Below are 10087 nucleotides of genomic sequence, written 5' to 3' on the forward strand. Positions count from 1 at the left end.
TGGAACTGGGGTTGTACCTCCCACAGGTAGGAGGGGCCAGAAAATTATTTCCACATATGCCAAAAGAAACCTGCAGGATGGAGTGGGCTAATGCTCAACACTATTAATAAGCGTTGAAACCTGCTTTTCATTGGGTTTAGAACCCAGGGTGCTGAAGCCTGCATGAAAAGGAATTGTGTTGTGCTGGTGTTCTAATTCTGGAGCCAGTTTGGTATTTTTGTGATTGAAAGTTGTACATGGAAAGGTGTGCATTGAACATCACTTTACCTATCAGTATGAACCAGCAATTTTTCTACAACCACAGTTACAGCTGTCATAGATTGAGACCCAAGCCCCTGAAGATGTCTACAGTAATGAAATGCATTACGATTTGTGTTGTTGTCCCATTGCACACCTAACAGGTGAAGGAAACCCCAAATCCTCGGGGGGTGGGGGGTGCCAGTGTCTCCGGATGGCGCTGCCGATCAATCTATAAAGTAATAAAGGGTACACTGGCACTCCAAACGTCCTGAACGTCAAGTCCTCTTTATTGGCCTGACCGGAAAGGATTCACAGCTTCACGTTTTGGAACACAATCAGATTCCTTCCTCTGGCTTAATTGAATGCCAAGTGATTGGATAATTTAGGTAGGTCCGCATTTTACAGTTTTGGTCAATTTAAAGTTGACTGTGTGAGTAAAGTTTTGCTGTCTTTATTCAACCTCAAATACTATGTAACTATGTAGAGATTGTATGGTCAGATTAAAACATCTACGGTGGGCTTTAGCATTTTGTATATCTTTACCTGGCAGCAAATTAGCCTAAAGAAGATTTGGATATATTGCCAGTCAACACATTTGGCAGTTGTAAAGAGTACCTACGTTGCAAAAATCTTCTTTGCATTATGAAGACATCTTAAAACCATTCTGTGAAACACTTTATTTCACCCCAGAAAATTGAAAATATGGCAGCGATAACTTCGGCAAAGGAAACAAAATCAGTATGGGGCCAAAATCATCCATTCTCTAATGCATTTGATTGCCATAGATATGAAAATATCTTGTTGCCTGTCACTTGGGCTAAATCATAAATGCTGAAGATAAACACAAAAATGTTAAACAACCAATAGGGTTTCACCTCTCATTTTTTGAAAAATTAGAATATTTTCCGAGTGTTGTAGACAAATTAAACATTATGCTTTGTTAGTATTTATGAATCAGCCCATTATGACTTTTTAATCTTGTGGTGTATACTTTTCATCTTGGTAATAGGTATGAACTGGTTTAATTATGCAAGATGTAAATGCTATAGATTTCTGTTGATTTTATATGTAACAAGCCATTATAAATCTTGTTATTTAAATGAAACCTTCCAGACACGTTTCTTTTTAAACAGAGAAGGGGCCAGGCCAAAAACACTTGCCGTCAAATTCTTGCCAGTATGCCTCTTCCTATGCACTTATGTAAGCATTTGACCGGCGCAGAATTCTGGTCCAGATCCTTTCTCCCGGGCTCCTTCTTCCCTCATGCCTTGATGCATATGAGTAGTATTTGGAAGAGCAGAGGGTGGCATTTACCTGCTGATGCATGCCTTCCGCTCAGTAAGCCCACTCACAGTAACTGGCGCTTGTATCATGCATGATGTCACACACTGCTGTTCGGGCATCTGGCATACTGTGCATGGCGGGGGCATTTAAGATAAGCCCTGATGCGGTCTAGTTTGGTGTGAGGTATTGTGGTATGCCATATTTAAATGCATTTTTGAATGGTTTTAGTCCTATCTAGAGCCTTATTTTGACTAAAACAAATGTTTTCCTTTTACACACCTGTGTATTGGGGTTTATAGGATTACTGGGGGGAACGGACTCCGAAGCAGTTGCCCATAATAACCAATCATCTTCTCTCTTCAGTTTGTTCTGCTAAGCTTTGAAAAGCAGAGATGGAAGCAGATTGGTTTACTGTGGCAACTGCTCCAGATTCTGTCTGCTCCAGTTTTGATAACTCCTCACTGAATTTCATGGTAAGATGTTTTATGATTCTCCATATTTAATCACAATAGTATTCCCAGACGCCTCTGACTCTAGCCTATGATATTGTGTTGCAGCCTTAAAAAGTAACTTTACTTTTGTTGAGGAAAAAAAAAAATCAATCCCCTTTGGGTGATCAATGTACATTACAAGGATTTGAGCAAACTTTGTTGCAGATTCCTACCAATTTTGGTTTTGAAGAGAAAGTTGTTTGTCTTCCCATGTCCTTTCCAAACTGATCCCTGCATGGAAGGGTCAGCCTCATTATAATCAGCTGGTGGACTTTCTACGTTCTGAAGAAGCATCTGCATGTAGCATCTGCATCCCTTTTAGAACTAACTAACCCTTAAGCTACATTCACATTAGATGCGATTACATGCGTTTAAAATGGTTTTCTAAATGTACATATATGCATCTAATCATTTCCAATGGTTCTAGTCACACTTTGCATTTAGATGCTTTTATCTGCAGTCAGTGTAGCTGTATTTAGAAATAATGGAAGTCACATGCATCCAAGAATTGATTTCAACTTGTAAACGAACAAAACTTCATGGAAACACAAGACGCTTTCATTTGCTGAAATCTCATTGGCTACTTCAATGGACAAAGGACGGTTGCATCTAAACACACATAAACGCATGTCATGTTAAGCACCTAGGAGCATAAACAAAGAATCTAGCCTGACAGATCTCTGCATAAAAACACAAGTGTGAATGAAGTCTTAGGAAATATCTCACCATTGTCAACAAAAACAAAATTCCTATTCCAGACATCTGTCAAATTTAGTCAGCCAATCACAGAAGCAGGAAATTACAATTCTGGGGGCATTCATTACACCAACTGTGTACAGAACACCTCCAGGCCACCACATCACGTTACATTTTTTTTGACAGAGAATTACAGCAGCTGCAGTTTTAATTGGAGGGGAATTTTTTTTTACACCATTACAAAATGGCTTGAGTAACAACTATGTTTGTTCATTTTTATTTTTGGTGGAATTTCCCTTTATTGATAGTCACTCTGAAACCTCAATCTGCCTATAACCCCTTAGTGACACCGCTTCAGAAATTGTTTTGCTTCTGAGGACCGAAGCAATTTTGCCGTGTTTGTTTAACCATAATGAACAGGAATCACCAGCACTCAGTGAAAAATATTCAAACGATAAAGTCCATTTAATCGGACAAATCATCATGCATGTTGCAATAATTATAACTGACGTTTCGGGGCCACGCAGGGACCCTTCATCAGGGCAACAATGTAACACACACATTGTGTTACATTGTTACCCTGATGAAGGGTCCCTGCAGTTATAATTATAACTGACGTTTCGGGGCCACGCAGGGACCCTTCATCAGGGCAACAATGTAACACAATGTGTGTGTTACATTGTTGCCCTGATGAAGGGTCCCTGCGTGGCCCCGAAACGTCGGTTATAATTATTGCAACATGCATGATGATTTGTCCGATTAAATGGATTTTATCGTTTGAATATTTTTCACTGAGTGCTGGTGATTCCTATTCATTTGATGTGCACAGCGCCATCCGTAAGTATCACTGCAAGCACCATCATTGTGATTTGGCTGGAGATGCTGTGAGGAGTGCAGGACACATTGGACTTTAATACTGTTTAACCATAATTTCCATCTTTCACATGCATTACACCTACACATTATATACAATTTTTAAAGAACAAAATGTGCTTTAATTTGATGTGACTTTTTATTTTTTTTTTAAAAACCTAACTCCGGTGATAGGGGACCCTGACTTTCAGCCGGGGCTGGATAGTGGACATGTTCACCGCCTGGTGCCCGCGGGTAAATTCCGTATGATGGATTTCATAGTGGAGGGGCGATGGAGATCTCTGACGGAGATACAGGGCCTGCTCTCCCCGGCGCTGACATATTGGGGAGCGTATCAAATCAGACATTTCCTTCGGTCCGTTCCAGGTGTGCAGGAGTTGACGCGCCGCCTCACAGCTTTTGAATCGATCTGTCAGGAGGGTGTACCCATTCGGCACTCCCTGTCGATGCTATATAAGCTTTTGTCGACCCCCGAGGCCTCGTTTTGTCCCCCATTCCTAAAGAAATGGGAATCTGAGTTGGGCAGGACATTCACGGAACAGCAACGTATCATGGCCCTTTCTTTGGCTCACAGATCGTGCATGGAGAGTAGGTACCAGGAGCAGGGTTACAAGATCCTGACGCGCTGGTACAGAGTCCCCTATGTCCTTCACAAAATAGACAGATCTATTCCGGATATCTGTTGGAGATGTGGCGAGACCTCTGGAACGATGGCACACGTTTTTTTGGCATTGCTCGGTTTTGCGAACTTTCTGGGATTCAATACGCGTTGTAATTAATCAACTGACACTTACTCCCATACCTGATGATCCGGCAGTTTTTCTCTTGCATATGGCCCCTTCCTCCATCAAGCGAATTAGGAGATCCTTGGTGATACAACTGATCAATGCGGCGAGATCTTGTATCCCGCTGTTGTGGAGACAGACCCAACCCCCTACGCTGCGTATGTGGTCCTAGGTCGTTGAGGACATATATCGCATGGAGGAACTGACGGCCTCACTGCGAAATACTGAGGAACGCTTTCGGGCCACCTGGATGCCGTGGTCGGCCTATACTATGCCCCCTGCCTATTCTCAAGAATGCCTCCCACCTGTGACCTCGGGGGGAGCTGCAGGAGGTGGAGTGAGAGTTGGTACCCAGGGGACACAGCCGTGATTGTTCTCTTTCTCTCCCCTGCTCTTTATGTTTCTGCTTACCCTGTATGTCTACCTTCCCCTCTTCCCTCTGAGTCCTGTGGGGAGCCACACGGAACAGGGGCCTTTGTTCCTCCACTAGATATTTTTCAGTAGGAGAAGTATGTTACCGGACACATGTTCTAAAAGGTGGGGTGCAGAGGTCCCAGTGAGCGTTTTATTTTGGTTAATACTGTATGTATAGTAGCACTGGAGCGTTTGGGAGGCTTTGCCTCCTTTGGACAAACGAGTGCTGCAGTGATACGTAGGCACTGGTTGATCCCAGGTCCTTGACGGTTTTGTCAGTCTATCTGATAACTTGATGTGGCTCTTTATTGTTTAAGGATGTGTCCTTTTATAATTGGTGTATATACACTGTTTGACACAGGTGATTTTGTACATTTTGTATTTTGAATATGTTTATGTACATGTTTCAATAAAAGAGGAATTAAAATTAAAAAAAAAAGGGAAAACATTTTTTTCACAGCTTTGGCAATAACAATGTGTACATAATTAGTGAAGCTAACAAAGTAATTCATAATACATTCTTTTAGTTGTCCTGATTTATAGGGTATGTCATACGTTTGGGATTTCAGTTTATTTTGAGCGTTTGTTATAGGTCACAAAATACAAGGAGTGAAATACAATTTTAGTGTACAACAATTTTAGAATGTGGTATGTTTTTCTCCATCTTTAATAACCTCCTCAGCACTATATTTTATTATTAAACTGTTTAAAAAAAACTTAATTTCAATTATTTTAAAATTGGGGGGCACTAAGGGGTATTTTTTTTAATTTTATTTACAGGGGCTTTGATACTTAGTATCTCTAAGTAGAATACAGTATTCTGCAGAGATACTTTAGGGGTTATTCACTAAAGGGTGAAGAGTTTGGAGAATGCAGGGGAAGTGAACAACCTAGGACAACATAGCCGATTTGGAAAATGTCTCCAATTCGGTTCACTTTCCAGTTCAGCTATTTTGTCCTATATTGTTCACTTCTCCTGCCTTCTCCAAAAGCTTCATCCTTAAGTGAATAACCCCCTTTGTATCAGTTTGTAAACGCACTAGCCGGCTCCAGCTGCACACAACAAAGTCAGATGTTGCTGGCTGCGTAACTGTCACAGCTCTGCGATCACAGTGCTCAGCTCTCACTGTGATCACAGAACTGTGACCACCTAATCTGTTGTTGAGGGTCTGCCTCGAACCCCATCAACAACAGTAACTCAATGAGCTACTGGTCCTATCATTAACCAGCGCTCATTGTACCGATCAACGGAATTATCCATTAACGAACGGAACAATCGTGATGGGATAATTCCGTGATCGGCTGGTAAGTGGATAATATGCCTTCAGCTAAGCTTTATATTGATTGTCTATTGTAACATTTATGTATCAACTATGCCTTAGAAAGTGTAGGTGATCAAAAGTCACCACATGCCTAAGACAAAGATTCGGGGCCCAGTTTCACCATATTTAGTGCCTTCTGAGCCCGGGAACACACTGGATCACATAGATCAAGCCAGGCAACGTTCTGGGGTGGGAGGGGGTGTCAGTGTGACGCACAGTGTAAGGAAGAAAAGGGACTTACAGTGCACTTAGCTGGTATTCAGATGCCTCTTCTTTCTCGTGGTGGTGGGGGTTTGGAGGGCGGTGCAGAGATCCTCCATGTATCTTCTTTTCCCCTGCTGCATAACTTTCTGGATGGCCGGTCTCACTGTCTCTGCAGTCTTCCTCCCAGCCTGGCAGCGGAGGAAGCTGCAGAAGACAGAACTGAATGTTATCGAGATGCGCCGCCGGTGGGACCAGAGATGGGACACTACCGCTGCTGCGATCGTTCACTTCTGTTCTCTCTTCTCCGCCGCTTTGTAGCTGCAGCGGCCGATGAGAAGAGAGAACAGAAGCGAGCAATCGCCACGGCGGTAATCTCCCATCTCTGGTCCCGCCGGCGGCGCACCTCGATGAGATTCCACTCGCCCCCACGCAATTTTCACTCGCCAATTGCGAGGGGGCGAGTGGAAATTTTGAGGCCTGTACTAGAGTACGTACAAGAGTATGTCCATTTGGATTAAACCATGATTCAATGTCTAATATCATCCATCCGAGTATGCCAGAGAATCACACACCTGGGTGGGTGTACGGGGACACAAATGCGACTGCAATTTGTATCTATAGTAAAGAACATAATTGGTTGTGTGGGTACCTAAGTCAGTCTGTTTAAGTCTTCATTTATTATGTATCAACTATCATTTTATAACTTTACAAGATATCCAAGTGTGGCAGCATATTCTATAAAGATAACGTTCCTCAATTTGATATAATCGGTCTGTGTACTCTTAGTTTGATGGGCTCAGTTGAAGCATTAGATCTCTCTACAGCGAGTGTAGTCCTGTCACAGGAATCTTGGTGGTTGGACTTGTATTTCGGTGTCCCCATGCTCCTCCATAGAAACTTCTAACAGCTCAAGCTTGAGTATTTTTGACCATTTGAACACTCCTCTGATGCATGTATAGCAATGCTTGTTTTGACATTTATCGTGTACATTGTGCTCCTATATCTTACAATATTCTTACATGGTTTTTACAGATGGAAATAGAGGTCTTTCTGATGAAACAGACCTAGCTGAGAAGTGGGTTGCGTGACCTTCCATTACTGCATGTCCTATAATGGCATATACAGTATAAAAGATGTTTCTGTATCACCAAAATTCATGTTGCTGCTATATGGCACAAACAAGGTGGTAATATTTGACATAGCATAAAAATGGGTGTTTTATTCATGCTTGTATAACATGTTTCCAAAAAAAAAAAAATCTTGGAAGAGAGGGAGCAGATTGGTGAGGGTAATTTTATCTTCCCAAATTTCACCAGGGAAAGTGGAATTAACTTTTCAATAGGGCTGCAGCTAACGATTATTTTCAAAATCAATTAGTTAGCCGATTAAGTTCGATTAATCGGTAAAAAAAAAAAAAAAAAGGCTCCAGTGATGGACTACTAGTTTGTATTGAAATTGTAGAACATCACAGGAGCAAGCTTGGAGCGGCGGAGAGAAAAAAGTGTGGTGTACCATATAATACATTATACAGCGGTGCAATGGAGAATACCAGCAACTATAGAAGAATACAACACATTGCAGCAATAGTACACTATGATGTATTATTGCTGGGATTTGTAGTACTCTGTAGCTAGCGTTACTCTGCAGTGCGCTGTATAATGTATTATTGCTGGGATTTGTAGCCCTATCTACTCCGTTACAAAAACTAGAGGCCATCACCTAAAATTGGTGGAAAAAAAATTCCAGCACAAAGGGCGAAGGGGATTCTTCACAGTAAGATCAGTTAGGGTCTGGAACTCACTGCCACAGGTGGTGATTTCAGCAAATAATGTGGAATTGTTCAAGAAACTTTTGGACGATTTCTTAAGGGACCGTAATATACAGGGGTACGGGTACTCTTAGAATGAGATACTAATAGGTTGGACTTGATGGACTAATGTCTTTATTCAACCTCAAATACTATGTAGCTGGTGTTATTCTGCAACACGCTGTATGATTATACGGCACAATGCAGAGGAATGCAACAAATGCCAGCAATAGTACATTATACTATAATGTACTATTGCTGGGATTTGTAGTCCTCTGTAGCTGCATTGTGCTGTATATAATGTATTATTGCTGGGATTTGTAGTCCTCTAAAGCTCGTGGTATTCTGCATTGTGCTGTACTGTATAATGATTATACGGCGCATTGCAGAATACCACTGACCAGTTATAGAGGAACAACAAATCCCAGCAATACATTATACAGGCTGCTTAATGTATCATTGCTGGGATTTGGTGTTCCTCTATAGCTGCTGGTGTTCTGCAGTGTGCCGCTGTATTATACATATGGTATAATACAATGCTACAATGTATACCATATACAATGCAGAATACCAATGTATAATACAGCAGCACACTGCAGAACACCAGCAGCTATAGAGGAACAACAAATCCCAGCAATAATACATTATACAGGCTGTTTAATGTACTATTGCTGAGACGTGAAGTTCCTCTATAGCTGCTGGTGTTCTGCAGTGTGACGCTTTTTTTTTTTTTAAACAGGAAACATTAAAACAGGTCCCCATTTCTGAACCCTTGTAAGTCGCTGCGTTGGCGGCAAGGAAGCTCTGGCTTCTCGTGCTCTGCGGGCGTGTCCGGCTCAGCGCGTGTGCGGTGGCGTACGGCTTGTGTATGGAGCCGCGAACAGGCTAATTGATAGCCGACGAATCGATGATGGAAAACGTTGACGTTTTCCAATCGTCGATTTTAATCTACTTAATCGAATTGTTGCAGCTCTATCTTTTTAACACCTGGTGATACTGCCAGTAGGCTATTGTTTGGGCACGGCTTATGTAGCGACAACTGTGCTCCTGTGTTGTCACTTACAATCTTTATGATTACAAGCAGCTGTACCAAGATGAATCACAAGTATGGTCCACAATTGTGACCATCAGGAAGCCAGTACAGCGCAGTAATTGGTTGCCGGCAGTGTAGTGAGTGCATGTAGACAATTATAAAAATTGGGTGCAGCACTAACCCTTTGTTTATATTCTTTGTGAGCTTTGATGAACATATGGGGAGGTAATGCCCTTTTTTACACATTGCACTCAATAGATATATAGGGATTATTTAGCATTGCACTTATACGCTTTGTTTTAATACTTCTGTCTACACGCACTCACTTCACGGGGTTGTTGAACCACCGCCCCCCCATGTAGACTATATTGCACTTTTTTGCTTGCTTCCACAGCAGCCAGCACTCTTCTGGTCCCTTTGGCTCATCTTAGCTATCCCAATGCAGGACTAAAAGGTGGCCATGTAGCTTCTCTTTGTTTTTATCTACCCGTTTTGGGATTTCAAGTCTTAACAGCAAAAAAAATGCAAAATATAAATAAATCAATAGTTCCAGTTTAATACGGCAATGAAACGTTTATTTTTTTTTCCTTTACCAAAAATACAAAAAAGGTGTGTTTTTAAGGTCATTAACACATGCAGAAAAAAAAGGTTGCAAACATGTAAAATGAAAGGGTAGGAAAAACGTTTTATAGAATTTGTATAGATACTGTATTCTTTAATTCTGTGCTCCACAATATGTAGCACAAAATACATAACAAATTGAAGTAATTGTCTCCTGACTAGTTACATACTTATTGCAACTCCACTTAGGATTTACATCCAATGAAAAACATACTAAAAGACATTGCTATACTTAAAATACCAAAAAGGTATGAACGTTTTACACGAGTACTGCAAGCCTCTGAGACCTGCCTAAAACCCATCCATAGCTGGATGAA

Source organism: Nanorana parkeri, unplaced genomic scaffold, assembly GCF_000935625.1.
Source record: "Nanorana parkeri isolate BGI_ZX_2015 unplaced genomic scaffold, ASM93562v1 scaffold33, whole genome shotgun sequence".
In the NCBI taxonomy this organism is placed as follows: domain Eukaryota; kingdom Metazoa; phylum Chordata; class Amphibia; order Anura; family Dicroglossidae; genus Nanorana; species Nanorana parkeri.